The 14,624-nt window shown below is 39.3% G+C and overlaps 1 protein-coding gene across 4 annotated transcripts in view; it reads left to right on the top strand.

Moving 5' to 3' along the window:
• Positions 1-14,624, top strand: part of DISP1 (dispatched RND transporter family member 1) — a 213,251-nt gene that overhangs the window by 131,412 nt on the left and 67,215 nt on the right. The window contains exon 1 of one of the 4 annotated variants that reach the window (XM_082612074.1): positions 12,652-12,802. The exons of the other annotated variants lie outside the window; for them this stretch is intronic. The gene's annotated coding sequence lies outside the window, so the exon portion shown is untranslated. Of the gene's footprint in view, positions 1-12,651; positions 12,803-14,624 lie in introns of those variants that run through there. 4 annotated transcript variants of the gene reach the window in all.

Here is a 14,624-nt window from a genome sequence, read left to right as displayed (position 1 = left end):
GGATCGCAAAACTTGCTTACTTGTGTGACATATTCAACCTGCTCAAGGAACTCAATCTGTCACTTCAGGGGAGAACAACAACTGTGTTCAAGTTGTCAGATAAAGTGGCTGCATTCGAAACTGAACTGGAATTATGGGGGTGATGAGTGAACACTGGGATTTTTGACATGTTTCAATCATGAGCAGAGATTTTGAAAGAGACTGAGCCAGGGCCTTCTTTCTCCCAGCTGGTGCATGGTCACCTATCTCAGCTTTCAGAAGAGTTTGAGCATTACTTCCTAACCACAAAAGACCCCCGAACTGGGAAGGAATGGATCTGCGACCCATTTGTGAATAATCCAGGTGAATCGACTTTGTCTGTGCTAGAAGAGGATCAACTGCTTGAGATCGCAAATGACGGTGGCCTTAAAAATTATGTTTGAGGGCTTCCCTGGTGGCACAGTGGTTGAGAGTCTGCCTGCCGTTTCAGGGGACACGGGTTCGTGCCCTGGTCTGGGAGGATCCCACATGCCGCGGAGCAGCTGTGCCTCTGAGCCATGGCCATTGGGCCTGCGTGTCCCGAGCACAGGGAGAGGCCACAGCAGTAAGAGGCCCGCGTACCGCAAAAGAAAAAAAAAATTATGTTTGAGACAACTTCATATCTCCATACGTTCTGGATTAAAGTCAAGGTGGAATATCCTGAGATTGACACAAAAGCACTGGAAAGCCTGCTTCCATTTCCAACATCCTATCTTTGTGAAGCAGGGTTTTCTGCAGTGACAGCAACCAAAATGAGATTACGGAGTAGACTGGACATAAGCAACACACTTTGGGTATCACTGTCTGCCATCACCCCCAGTTGGGACCATCTAGTTGCAGGAAAACAAGCTCAGGGCTCCCACTGATTCTGCATTATGGTGAGTTGTATAATCACTTCATCATATAGTACAATGTAATAATAATAGAAATAAAGTGCACCATAAATGTAATACGCTTGAATCATCCTGAAACCATGCCCCCCAACCCTGTGGCTGTGGAAGAATTGTCTTCCACAAAACCAGTGCCTGCTGCCAAAAAGGTTGGGGACAGCTGTAGTAGTACATGTCACAGCATGCCCATGGTGGCTTTGTATGGGCATCAGACATCTTCCCTGTTGTATCCACACTTCCCAACACTGGAGCTGGAGCATTTACCAGTACATACCCAGGAGGTCCATTCTGGCTGGCAGCCCAGAAAGGTCTACCATTCAGGTATGGTAATGACCATCCAGAGCTTGCTTAGACTTTCAGCATTGGGGGTTTGCAATGAATGTGCCAAAGATGCCTTGTTCCTGAGGACCACCAATCGTTGTGATGATTTTTGTTTCAATGTTTTTGAAGTGGCATTTGTCATGCTATTAAGTTAATATGTTGAATATGTTAAGATAACCTTTTACTAGGATAGAAACAGAGGGAATATTTCCTAACCCATTCTATGAGGCAAGCAGTAGTCTAATACCAAAACCAGACAAAGAATTACAAAAAGAAAACTACAGACCAATATCTCTTGTTAACATAGATGGAAAAAAACTCAACAAATTATTAGCGAATTAAATCCAATAATGTATGAAGAGAATTACAGTTGACCCTTGAACAACATGAGGATTAGGAGCCCCAACTCCCTGTGCAGTTGAGAATCCATGTCTGACTTTTGACTTCGTCCAAACTTAACTACCGTTAAGCCTACTGTTTACCGGAAGCCTTTCTGATAACATAAAAAGTCAATTAACACTTATTTTGTATGTTCTTTGTGCTATATACATATTCTTACAATAAAGTAAGCTAGAGAAAAGAAAATGTTATTAAGAAAAATCGTAAGGAAGAGAAAATACATTTTAAGTGCGGTACTGTATTTATTGATACTGAGAGTTTGCATTGTCTGTTTACAGGATGAATTATCTGTCAGTACTTACATCAATATTTTCTTATATGATACAAAACACTGTAGATGTTATACATGTTACTAACACTAGACATCAAAAATAAAAGATAATGTGGAGAAAAAGATAACCTTTACTGTCCATAGTAACTAATCCTAGGTTCTAATGCACCCCATTTATAAATGTATTCTTTCAGCCAGGCCTATATTTTGAGTCTGACAGCACTGCCATGTTGGGATACTTTAGTCTTCTAGTATATATCTCATATTCTTATATTCTGATAGAACTAAATATCCTTACTCCTTTCCCGTTTGTTACTGCATTATTTCTTATCTTTTTACAGCCATCTCACAGAATTTTATTTCATATAAACATATGAAATATGTAGCCAGACATAGCATGAGTTTCATAATTTGGAACTGCTTGAACTTCTGAATAACTAATGAGTGTGTTTTCAACATATAAAATGACTCCCGCCATTTTTATGAAATATCTAACCCTAATAAACGTCTTCAGTCTTAGAGTTCGGGTAGTTTAAGGTTCTTTCCTTGCCAAACATAATATTACCACATGTTATAAAAAGTATACATAAATAAAATAGGATTAGAATTTTCATTTACTTTCATCCAGACAACTTCATTTTATATCAGAGAATGTGGTGTGTCATAGTGTTACTTAATCTAAGCCTTTAACAGTGACGACAGGTGTTTGTACGCAAGTAACACATATATTTTCCTATAAAGTCTGACTTTTGGAAAATTAACTTGCATGTATTTTTATTTCATGACATAAGTAAAGTAAGTGTAACTTTCTCCATAAATATTAGAAGTCTAACTTACAGAAAATTTCAGTTTATTGGTTATAATCCTTCTTAACATATGCTGTAATACCACATTCATTTAGATTCATTTAAGGTTTGGTAACAATGCAGCTGAAACCATTAAAATAATGTTCTAATTAGATTAGAGTTAAGACACCCTAGTCTTCATTCTAGGAGTATATTTCATGCTAGGAGCATCTATTGTAAAAGTAAAATATCTTACTTTGAAATCCTATACTGCAAACCAAAAATATTTTGGAACCTCTCCAGAACCCATGGCTGCACTGTGCTTTGCTTTTAAATCATTGTGTGTCACGAGATTATATTCTTAGATGATCTATAGTCTAGTTATTTTGTTATGGCTGAAATGATCCAGCTTGTTTTTGATATAAAACTATCAAATCTGAGCCTCCTCTCCTCCTCTAAAATATAAAACATTCTTCATGCTTTGTGTGGGAGAAAGGTTCTCATGCAGCATGCTGTTTACGCTGCTCATGTCAAGACAAGATGTTCACCAGAATACCAACGTGAAACCTATAATAAACTAACTTGCTTGAGTTATTTTTCACATGTAAAAAGTTCTTTTTAGTAGCAATTTTTTTGTTAGGTCAGGAGAGCTGAAATTTTTGCCTGTTGTTTTGTATTGCATAGTAAGATTTCTTTTCTTCACAGAAAAAAGACTACTTTTTCTCTGAAAGTTACTAACCTCTGTGCTTTTTGCTTAAAATATATATCCCAACTTCTGATCTTCATTAAAATTTTTGGTAGTGATAAGTGAATTTCATTCTGGATGACCAAAATGCTTTCAGAATTATTGAAAAATGCATATGGTTACCTAGTTTTTAATCAAACCAAGCAAAGGATGTAATGAATAAAAATTAAGATTTCCCAGATTCACTTGTTTACAAGGCATTTTATCACAGAAATCATATTTGCTACAATAAGATCAATTGGCAATTAAACAGAAAGTCTATTGTCTATTAAATTGAATGGCTCACTGTGGGGAAAAACTCATTTAATTTCGTTGCTTAAAAATATTTTTGCTCATGCCAAGGAAAATCCTACCTTAGAAACAAAACAAAAAGAAATTTTAAAAACTGCCCAGGAATAAGCTTGCATATTAGCTTCTGGAGTGACATCTACTGGTTTGGAGAAAAGGGTGAAAAGCCAATTACTGACATCTCTTAGTATTCTGCAGAAATTTAATATTCAGAATTTAAAAGCAGAGAAAAGGGACTTCCCTGGTGGTCCAGTGGTAAAGAATCCACCTTCCAGTGCAGGGGATGTGGGTTCTATCCCTGGTTAGGGAACTAAGATCCCACATGCCGTGGGGCAACTAAGCCCATGTGCCACAGCTACTGAGCTCGCGTGCCTCAGCGGGAGCCTGCCTGCCATGAACTACAGAGGCCACGCGCCCTGGAGCCGGCGCGCCACAACTAGAGAGAGAAAGCCCATGCACCACAACTAGAGAGCCTGCAACAAAGATCCTGTGTGCCGCAGCTAAGACCCGACACAGCCAAAAATAAACAAATAAATAAATAATAAATTTTTAAAAATAAAAGCAGAGAAAAGTGCAACATATTGCAGTCATACTTAAAATATATTGAATCTTGGCTGTTGTTTCTTTCCTATAACCATAGTGGAAATGGTCCTTAGGGCCCATTTAAATCAGCAGGAAAATAGGATTTTGTATATTGAATTTTATTTTGCAGACTACATTCCAAAACTACATTTGTTCTGTTTAATAAAGGGTATAGGTAATAATAACAAATTGTAAAAAAATTTTTTTTTTTTTTTTTTTTTTTGCAGTACGCGGGCCTCTCACTGTTGTGGCCTCTCCCATTGTGGAGCACAGGCTCCGGACGCACAGACTCAGCGGCCATGGCTCACGGGCCCAGCCGCTCCACGGCATGTGGGATACCCCTGGACTGGGGCACGAAGCCACATCCCTTGCATCAGCAGGCGGACTCTCAACCACTGTGCCACCAGGGAAGCCAAAAAATCATTTTTTCAATAAGTATTTGTCAAGTACCTCCCAGGTACTAGATCTTCCTAAGGAATATAAAAATAACAAAAGAGCTTGTGCTGTTAGGTGTAGATTAAGAGGGTAAGAGACGTATACAAATGACCATGATAAAAAAAATTAACACGTGCTAAGTGCCATAAGAGAGCTCTCAGGGTCAATAACTTAGGAGAGGATGAAAGAATTCCTGGCTTAGGCAATCAGAGAAGCCTTCATGGAAGATATGTTGTTTGTCATGTGTTGTAAAGAATGGATGGGATGGAGCTTCCCTGGTGGCGCAGTGGTTGAGAGTCCGCCTGCCGATGCAGGGGACATGGGTTCGTGCCCCGGTCCGGGAAGATCCCACATCCACATGCCGTGGAGTGGCTGGGCCCATGAGCCATGGCCGCTGAGCCTGCGCGTCCGGAGCCTGTGCTCCACAACGGGAGAGGCCACAACAGGGAGAGGCCTGCGTACCACAAAAAAAAAGAATGGATGGGATGATGGCAGCTGGAAATGTGAACAAAGACCATTGCAAGTGGACGGAAGAGCATAAGCACTGAGGGGTTGTGTGCAAGCTTGTTTGGAGTAAAGCAAATTCTGTTTGGCAAGGGGACTGAGTAGGAAGGGAAAGGGCCCAGATATTGGAGGGTCTTGCGTGCCAGCTAAGTAAGATGTGTAAACTTTACTTAGTGGCATGGAGGAGCCATTAGTGTTTTCTGGACTGAGGAACAGCTTGGTTAGATCTTTCTGTTATGATGATGAATCTGGAAGCTCTGTGTTGCTTAGATTGGAATTTTAGGGGACCATAGATTAGGTCACATCTAGTAGGCTGTTGCAGTAATTCCAGGGAATAGTACATAGAAAGTGGGATAGAGAGTGGAAAGGAAGGGAGGGTTTATGTGACAATGGCTAGGTCTTGAGCACAAATCAATAAGGGTACATGGCGGTGTAAAGGTCAAAGATGCAGATCAGGTGTTCAATAAATATTTTAAGTTAAAATTTGGGGGCTTAAGTGACTGTGTAAATAGAAATAGGAAAATCAAGAAGTTGTTTGAACATGATAAGATAATTTGTATTGTACTTTATTGAGTTTGAGCTGCTGGCAGGACATATATATTGAAAGGTCCTTAGAAAGCAAAAGTGGCAAAAGTGGCACTTAGAAAATAGATTGAATGTGATGACATAGGCAGCAAGTATAGAGCAGAAAGGACAAAGGACGGCGCCTTGGACATTGCCTAAGATTTAGAATAAGAGAATTCAGAGGATCTGCCAAGAAAATGGGATAGAGGTTAAAGAGGTGGAGAGTGTTAGAATAATGGAAACTGAGCAAGGAGAAAAGAGATTGCCAGTGGGATTGGGAAATGAAGAAATGTAAAGAAAACGAATATTGGGACTTCCCTGGTGGTCCAGTGGGTAAGACTCTGTGCTTCCAGTGCAGGGGCCCCAGATCCCCTGGCAAGGGAACTAGATCCCGCATGCTGCAACTAAGAAGCCCACATGCTGCAACTGAAAGATCCCACATGGCACAACGAAGATCCTGTGTGCCACGACTAAGAAGTCCACATGCCGAAACTAAAGATCCTGCATGCCACAATGAAGATCCCATGTGCTGCAACTAAAACCTGGTGCAGCCAAAATAAATAAATTAAATAAATAATAAATAAAATTTTTTTTAAAAATGAGTATTGAGAAAGGACCACTGACTTTTGTTTTTGAAGGAGCAGTTGTATTAGATGGTGAGTAAGATTGTTAGAAGTTAAGGAATGAGAGGAGGTGAGGCTTGAGTATTGCCTGGCAGTGAAAGGAAAGGAAAAAATAGACCTGAACACTAGCAGGCCAAGAGAAGGATTACTTGTTTAGGCTGGGGGAAAAGGAAGCATTTTTTCTAAGGAAATAATGAAGGAGCTAGCAAAGAGGAAGAGTTGTAGATGGACTTGGGGAGGGCAAGTGAGACAGGCTAAAGAAACAGGGCAGTGATCTGGAGCATGTAGATCTAGGGGAGCGCTGTCCAATGAAACTTTGCAGTGATGGGAAAAGTTTTCTCTTTGCTCTGTCCAGTGCAGTAGCCACGAGCCACATGTAGCTGTTGAGTACTTGAAATGCGGCCAGTGCAACCTGAGTGCAAAAATTTTAACTGCATTTAATTTTAATTACTTTAAATATAAGTAGTCGCATGTGGCTAGTGGCTACCTTATTGGGTAGCACAGACCTAGTGTGTAAGTAGTTAATTTAGGAAAGAGGCATGGACATTTTGAGAGATAAGGGATAAGTTCCAGAACAAGTTTGGGGTAGAGATGGTAATATTTGCAGGCACTCATGGTCAAAAAGTTTCATTCTTTTTCATAAAATAGATAGCATTTTTTCACAGAGAAGGTTAAGGTGGGGAGCATGGGAAAGATTTCCAGCAGTCCCTGTGGGGATTTCAGTGAAGCATCTGTGATAGATGAGACGAATCTCAGTAGCTCGGAGAACCCTCCAGAGGTGAGAGTCTGCATTTGGTTTAGGTCTCCGCTTCCCTCTCTGGTGACTTTTTTCAGTAACATTCGCAAACCTTGAAGGAAAAAAAAAGAGTGGGAGAGCAAGTTTAGGGGAGACCTTTGAAAGGCTGGCACAGTAAAAGGCTCGTAAAGTAAATAAATGCTGACTATCAGATCTGTATGAAGAAAGTGCAAAGCAAGGAAAACTAGAAGAGGACACAGTTAAGGACTCCAGGGCTGGAGGTTACTATGAGGGTGAATAGCAGATTCTTTAGATGTCAGACTGTGGAAGATAAGCAAGGTGATAACACTGTCATTTGTAACAATTGTAGCTTTTGGAGGTAGAGTTTTCAACAGGAAATGAGATTTCAAAAGAAGTGATAAGATTTTAAAATGTAAATTCAGGTGAGAGGAATATGTAAGACTGACGCAGGTATTTCCACCTTGATGGAAGGGAATTTTAGGATCACAGTTATTCTGTTTCTGCTCCAATTTGCTTGCATTATGGTCTTTGCTCCAAACTCGCTGACTCAACTTTGACTGTATCGTTTTTTTCTTAATCCAAATTTGAATAGTAAGACTGGGATTCGTTTTTATCTATTTGAGTGGTATCCAAATTCATAAAAACTGAAATCAGAGTCGAGAGGGACCTGTGAGATTATTTCATCTAATGTATGGACTTTGTAAGTAGGAGGCCCTAACCTCTGGATTAAGTGACTAGTTCAAGGTTACAGAGCTAGTGAGTGGCAGAGCTGAGACTGCACTTTTTAGGACTCCACTGATTTCCCAGTTCTGGCTCTGACTTGAGCAACATAATAATGTTCTGGGCTGAAGTCTTTAGCGCGTACCTAACCACCTGTACTCTAGAAACACTAAAACGCAATGTAGAATATTACGTGAAGAACTTTCCTGTCATTACTTTTCTGAACTTGAACTTTCCAATGACAAAGCTATTGACTTGACCCTACTGAAGTAAAAATTGCGGAAGCACAACTCTACCATCTACCTTAGACTGCGGTTTATTCATTCGTAACTGTTTTGACATTTAACACACACACACACACACAGATTAATAGATGGGACTTCTAAATGTCAATAAATATAACAACATCTAGATCACATTTTGGACTGAGTTCAGATGTGAGAGTTTAATGAACCAGCAGATGTTTTTTTCACTTTTTAAAAAGTACTAACTGTTGTGCTTCTCTGGCCAGCTCTTGTCTCTCTGTCCCTCTCCTGTAACCTTTCCGTGTTCCTAGAAATGAAGAAAGATACCTAAGTAATGTGATCCAAGAAAAAAAGGGATACTGTTTTCAGAGAACCTTAGAACTTTGTAAGGTTATTAGCATTTTCTTTTTCACTTTAATATGTTGAGAAACATACAAAAAGATTGGAAATAATCCTGATTATTATCTACAAAATGATAATGGATTCCATGTGACAATACCAGAAGTGTACTTTAGATTGCATTGTAATTGTATTTTAACATAGACCCATGTTTAAATAAAGTGATTAAATGTACAAATCAGTACCTTTGCTAAAAATGGAAATAAGAATTTACATGTTTATGAGTTGAGTTCAGGTCTTTGGTTTCTGTGACATCTTAACTAATTTAAGAGGTTTCTTGAAGTAATTTATGGGATCCACAACTCTAGAACCTTGGTTTACATCTCTTGCAGTAACCCGCACAATGAAATGGGATTAGCTGTTTTAATAAACTAAACCAAAGTACTATTCAGATGATCAAAGAATGTTAAAAATACCTTCATTTTCATTTAAATTCTGTAATTCCTTTTGGGGGATTTTTAGGTACTACAGCATTTGGCATACATATGGCATGAAACCAGCATACCCTAAGATTTCAGGGACTCTTTCAATATATTTACTTGAGTAAATATTTCTCCTTTTCCCTCCCTCCCTCCCTGTCTTTTTCATCCCCAAGAATGGCTCTTTTCTAGGTAAATTTAGAAGATACAGAGATGAAAGTTACCTTTCCTACCCTCTAAAAGTTCATACACTGTCTTTAATACACTGGTTCTCAAAATGTGGGTTTCAGACCAGCAGAGTCAGAATCACCTGGGGACATGCAGAAAAGCAAATTCTCCGGCCCCATCCCAGACCTCAGAATCAGAATCTTTGGGGATGAGATGCAGCAATCTGCCTCCTCCCAAACCTTCTAGGAGATTCTGATGCACAATCAAATTTGAGAAGCATTGGGCTAATGGCTAGAATATTATACCTTCCTTATTTTCCTATCAAGATAGAATCCACATACCATAAAATTCACCACTTTAAAGTGTACAGTTCAGTGGGTTTTACTGTATTCACAAAGCTATGCAATCATGATCACTATCTAATTCTAGAACATTTTTATCACCCCAAAAGAAACTCCAAATCTATTAGCAGTCACTCCCTGTCCTCTGTCTCCATCCCCCAACCCCTGGCATCCATTAATCTACTTTCTATCTCTATGGATTTGATTATTCTGAGTATTTCATGTAAATGGAATCATACAGTATGTGACCTTTTGTGTCTGGCTTTCACTTAGCATAGTGTTTTCAAGGTTCATCCATGTTGTAACATGTATCAGTGCTTTATTCCTTCTTATGGCTGGATAATATTCCATTGTATGTGTGTAACACATTTTGCTCATCCATGCATCATTTGATGGACATTTGAGTTGATTCCTTGGTTGTTGTGAATAATGCTGCTATGAACATTCGTTACAAGTTTTTTATGAACATACGTTTTCAATTCTCTTGGGTATATATACAGTCAATTCTCCTCATTTGCACTAGTTACATTCTTTAAAGTCTCTGCAAGCACTGAATTAGTGAATACTGAGTCACTGCTCTGCAGGGAAATACAGGGTTAGGCTCCTTCAAGACTCTGGTCACATTTTTGACATACAGTCAATACATGACCTTGCTTTGTGTGTGTTTCTGTTTAAAGATACCTTATCTAATATATGTTGTTGATTCATTAACATTGAACTCACATACAACAGCACCATTAACTCATGCCTAAGTAAACTTATCTAACACATGTATTTTCTCTGTAAGGAACATCACAGCCTTCTTGAACTTAGGAACACTAGACAGCACTGCACGTGACACTTTAGGGCCATTTTAAACAGTGAAATTGCCAACAAAAGCACAAAAATGTGAAAAGCATGGCACCAAAATAGACTGCAAAAGGAACACTTGTTTTCAGTGTGAGAACTGAAACAAGAAGGCAGTGTGTCACCTTGTTCAACCTCACCTGGGAACATGTTTGTTGGAAGACTCAAATTTTCCCCTACTCTGTGCATGTACATATCTGAAGGACGGAGAAACACCGTGAGGATTATTTGAGGATCACAAATTTTAGCATGTAGGCAAATATGCAAATACGGAATCCACAAATAGTGAGGATCAAGTGTACCTGGAGTGAAATTGCTGTGTCATATGGTAACTCTATGTTTAATTTTCTGAGGGACTGCTGGACCATTTTCCACAGTGGCTATACCATTTTATGTTCTCACCAGCAGTGTATGATGTTCCAGTTCTTCCATATCCTTGCCAGCATTTGTTCTCCCCTCCCCTCCCCTCTCCCCCTCCCCTCTCCCCCTCCCCTCTCCCCCTCCCCTCCTCCCCTCCTCCCCTCCTCCCCCTCCCCCTCCCCCTCCCCTCCCCTCCCCCTCCCCTCCTCCCCCTCCCCCTCCCCCTCCCCTCCCCTCCCCCTCCCCTCCTCCTCCCCTCCCCCTCCCCTCCCCTCCCCCTCCCCCTCCCCTCCCCTCCCCCTCCCCTCCTCCCCCTCCCCTCCCCTCCCCCTCCCCTCCTCCCCCTCCCCCCACCCCTACCCCCTCCCCTCCCCCTACCCCTACCCCCTCCCCTCCCTACCCCTACCCCCTCCCCCTCCTCCCCTCCCCCTCCTCCCCTCCCTCCCCCTCCCCCTCCCCCTCCCCCTCCTCCCCCTCCCTCCCCTCCCTCCCCCTCCCTCCCTCCCTCTCTCTCCCTTCCTTTTTTTTTTTTTCCTTTTTTTGCGGTACGTGGGCCTCTCACTGCTGTGGCCTCTGGCACGGACCACAGGCTCCGGACACGCAGGCTCAGCGGCCACGGCTCAAGGGCCCAGCCGCTCTGCGGCATGCGGGAGCCTCCCGGACTGGGGCACAAACCCGCGTCCCCCACATCGGCAGGTGGACTCCCAACCACTGCACCACCAGGGAAGCCCCTCTTTCTTCTTTTGATTATAGCTATCCTAGTGGATGTCAAGTAGTCTTTCATTGTGGTTTTAATTTGCACTCCTTAATAACTAGTGATGTTGAACATCTTTTTTATGTGCCATCTTTTTTATTAGCCATTTGGATGTTTTCTTTAGAAAAATCTCTATTCCAAAATTTTGCCTATTTTTAAATTGGATTATTTGTCTTTTTATTGCTGATTTGTAAGTTTTTTATATTTTATGGTTACTAGCCTTTTAGTTATGTGGTTTGCAAATATTTTCTCCCATTCTTTAGGTTTTCTTTTCACTTTCTTGATAATGTTTTTTGATGTACAAAAGTTTTTTCTTTTGATGAAGCCCAATTTTACCTATTTTTTCTTTGATTACTCGTGTTATCTTCTTTAATTTTGAAATTGCTATCAGTACAGCCTGTTAAAAGAGTTGTTTATACGTTTTTATTAAAGGAGTCATGAAAAGTTAGATTTCATGGATGCAGTAAATTATCACTTATTTGCCAATGGATGTCACCTGTAAATTTAAAGCATTTGTTTGCAGGTTTTTGTAAGGTTTTTATGTTGTTGTGGCTGTGAAATTTTAAATACTGGCATCAATAGGACCACAAATTTATAAAAAGCAGTGTCAAATTCATGTAACAAACTGTTTTTGTTTAGGAAAATTGAAGAGAAACACTTACAACTGCTTTAAGTAATACTTTCCTTTTTAATAGAAAAGACTCTGCCTCTTTTAAAAATTATGAACTTTCTGCCTTAAAAGCAGAGTCTCAAGAGCCATTTGTGAAAGAACACAAGAATCCCCGGAACTTGGAAATAAACACGGGTTGGTGTTTATTTGTGTTAGTTTAAATGCAGTAGCCCTATGTGTCAGAAAACTGAATCTGTAACACTTAAGTTAGCCTAAGCAAGCAAATAATATCAGCTAGCATGGCTTTAATCTACTAAATAACTTTAAATCCAAAAGATCAAAGGAAGTTATAACTAAAAACAGTCCTTTGTGCAATTTCCCTGTAGAAGCAGGAAAAGGCTAGAAATTACATGTCACCTTCATATCCTGGCTTGCTGACCTTGTGCTCAGATCAAGCCCCTCTGTATGCCAGCTGTTACCATTATTGAGACCTTGCCCCCAGGGGTTAAGTAGGAGAAAAACTCTCCTGTCCTATAGGAGAGCAAACACGGAAAGTTCCAGCCCCGAACGAACATGCTTAATTCAAAGCAATCTGCATGTGCTTGTCATTCCGTCTGTCCCTCCACTCCGAGGAGCTACTCCTGAGACTCCCTGGTTGCTCTCTGTGTGCTCTGTTCCTGCGGCCAGTTTCGGCTGTGGCTACTGCAATCATTTGCAGACCAAACTGAACCAGGGACGTTTCTTCTTTTAACATAAAGGTAATACATTTACTCATGCTTCTGTGAATGTGTTATTTGGGGAGAATTTATTTTAAAAATGAACTTTGCTGTGCGCTTCTTGGATTGAATTTAAAATTCCAGCTCACAATTTTTTTTCAGTGTAAGCTTTGAATGGCATCTGAATGCATTAAAATCTTACGAAGTTTCTTTGAATGATAGTCTAGCACAGTAAGGTAAGGTAAGTTGTTTCTTAAGGTTTATTCAAATGTGCTTTTTTTTATGAAGTTGGGAAGAAACTTAAGATTTAAAGTTGTTGAGCTGTTTCATGATTTGAGATTCTTCTTTAACCACTATCTAGATCAGAAGTTGGAAAATATGTGCTTCTCTCATTGCCAGTTGGTAGAAAAATAGATGTAGAATTGTAGGAATCACTTTAACCACTTTTGTGAATTAAATATTGTAATAGTAAAATATTAACATCTTCCAACTTATAAAAAGAGAAGTTGCGTGAAGATATATACTTGCGAGCCAAACTTCCACAGCAAGTTTAATTTTTATCAATGTTCATTTTAAATACACATCTCGCTATACACCCTCAAGTTGTTTTTGAGGTGATTAAACGTTTTGTGCATTGTATTCATTTTAATGGTGGCAATGATAACTGCATTATAATTGTATTTACTACATAAAGTAGAAATCAGAATGTATTTGCCATATTTACTTTTGCTTAAAATAAGAATGGATAATTTACATGTGACTAGTAGAAAACTTCAAACTAGTTTAACTTGTGAAATATTTGTATGTTTTGTAGTAAAATGTAAAAATTTTAAAAACCAAGTGGATAAAAATTTGGCAAAAACTGAGGTATTTCATGCAAATCATTGACTGACCATAAATGACTTTCTTCAGGGATAATGCAAGAAATAGAGAGCATACTTTACAATTTGCTAAAATTTTCTTTAACAGGTATTCCTGTTGAAAGGAAATGAATGAATATGTCCTTTTTACCCACAAGAGGGTTATTTTAGATGATAATTTATAATTTAAGAAAACTCCAATTCCCTTTGATGGCTGGGAAGTCACTAAACTATGTAAATAAACTCTAGAGTGTTCCACTGGTAGTGGCTTTACTACTTCCCATGGTTTTAATGTCTGCTGACACATTTCTACTTTTTAAAATGTTAAATAGTCTTGGCATTATTTTTTAAAAATTATGTCTCTTAATAAACTATCTTAGGATGCTTTCTTTGCCAAATCTTAAATATTGGAGTATTTTATTGGATGATTATACTTCATTTGTCAGTTTTTGTTTTAGTATACAAAGATAAGGCAGAGTATTTTTTATGTATCTTCCATGCTTCATATAGCTTACATTTTAGACGTGAATTATAGAATTGTGAGCATGAACTATTTGCATTGATTATGAAAAAATATGTAATGTTTAAGTGTCTGAAATGAATGACCTACAAAACAGTTTAGTAAATACATGTTAACCTTGCCTCAGTCTGGGAAATGATATATATTATAAAATGGTTTCATTCAACACTTTACTCTAATCCCAGTTGTCTTTTTAGTTTGTATTGAACCACTCAATGCTTTTTTGGCAACTGGGGAAATCTGCTTTTCAGTGTCTGCTGTGTACCAATTCTTTACCTTTCATTCTAACTACTTTCATTTCTGGGATTGGATCAGAGCACCCTCAACAGTTCAACTCTTATAACTCTCTTATATAGCTCAGTATGGGTGATGGACAGCCTTGACACACTGACTGTATGAACATTTCCGATTTTTCAAAAATTACAATTCCTGATCACATCCTAACACGGGAAATAAAACGGTATTTAGGATCAAGACAAATGAA

The sequence above is a fragment of the Mesoplodon mirus genome (genome assembly GCF_964341445.2).
Source record: "Mesoplodon mirus genome assembly, chromosome: 3".
Taxonomy (NCBI): Eukaryota; Metazoa; Chordata; class Mammalia; order Artiodactyla; family Ziphiidae; genus Mesoplodon; species Mesoplodon mirus.
Note: the sequence above shows the minus strand (reverse complement) of the source record. Positions and strands in the feature narration are given on the sequence as shown.